The sequence below is a fragment of the Vollenhovia emeryi genome, unplaced genomic scaffold (assembly GCF_000949405.1).
Source record: "Vollenhovia emeryi isolate VEMERY1.0 unplaced genomic scaffold, V.emery_V1.0 DF948868.1, whole genome shotgun sequence".
In the NCBI taxonomy this organism is placed as follows: domain Eukaryota; kingdom Metazoa; phylum Arthropoda; class Insecta; order Hymenoptera; family Formicidae; genus Vollenhovia; species Vollenhovia emeryi.
In genome coordinates this window covers 1-1357 of record NW_011957498.1, presented here as the reverse complement: position 1 = coordinate 1357, position 1357 = coordinate 1, and the positions used below count along the sequence as shown (strand labels likewise).

Sequence of the window (1357 nt, the reverse complement as noted above, 5' to 3'; positions counted from 1 at the left end):
AAATATATGTCATCAAGTTCTTTAATAAAATGCATCAGAATTTTAAAACAAAAATATTACCATTAACAGAATGCAATTAAAAGATTAAGAGAGCAAACACGTAATCAAAAGAAAAAAAACGTATGTCTCAAAAGATTATTAATTGATCTGAGAAAAAAGATCTTATTTCATTAAATACTCAGCAAGTGCTACAGGTATTTTAATTAAATATAATTGAGGGGATAAAAAATATTTGTATAAATTTTATCAAGTTTTCTATGACATATAACTACTTATATACAAATTTTTTTCTTTAGAATTATTAAAAACATTTATACAATGAATTAATAACATCGGTTTGTCGACCGTGTCTGGCAATTAAAATTCTTATTGCGAAAAATATTACCCCAGCCAGGATTCGAACCTGGGACCTCCCTACAATCCGTGACGGGCGTCTTAGCCAGCTCGACCACTGGGGCTGTAATAATACTATTCGCAATAACGTGTATATAACTTTAAGATGTTGTTTACGCGTCTATTTCGACTTTTTCAGAAACTCCCCAGAATTTCCCTTTCCCTTCCCTCCCCCCTGGCTGGGGTAATATTTTTCGCAATAAGAATTTTAATTGCCAGACACGGTCGACAAACCGATGTTATTAATTTATTAAATTACTGCTGGCGACTTTAAGAATATTCTTACTAATTTATACAATGATTTATACCTTTACTGATTTAATTGAATTAATATAAATCATAATAATAAATCATAATAATTCAATAATTTCTAAAAATGTCTAACATTATACATATTTCAGATGATGATATTGTTACACAGACAAAGAGGCAACCCAGTCGACACAGTTATATGGTATAACTAATATGTAACATCTATGAATTTCAAAATCACGTTTTATATAACGTGAAGGTAATTTTTACGTTGTCGTTATATTAAAATTTCCTCCTCATTCAAAAGTACAAGTAATGGTATATACATGTTACATATATATATGACTTTATATTTTATGAATGTTACATATATGTTATATTATCAGTTTTATAACAGTTACGAAAATAATTATGTGTATTGATATTGAGTAGGTAACATATATATAACTAATATATGTCTATTATATTCTCTGTTTTAATAATGCTACATTGCATATATCTTAAAAAAAGTAAGGTTATGATTTATGTATATAAATACGTATTGGCATGGTAATGATGCAAATATAACCTTTTGACCATAGTCAAATACTCTTTCACGACTCAGACTGTATTCAGACTGAACGCGATAAGCGATGAGCGACGAGCGATTATCCAATGGGCGTACAGTCTTTATAGGAAAACTATACGCTTTCCCATATAACCTGTACGCTCG

At 29.3% G+C, this 1357-nt stretch overlaps 1 non-coding gene across 1 annotated transcript; it reads right to left on the bottom strand.

The window, feature by feature from the left end:
• Positions 1 to 382: 382 nt before the first annotated feature.
• Positions 383 to 458, bottom strand: Trnav-cac. Its single transcript is given in 2 exon segments — positions 383 to 416; positions 423 to 458. It is a non-coding gene; the product is annotated as a tRNA-Val (tRNA).
• Positions 459 to 1357: the final 899 nt, after the last annotated feature.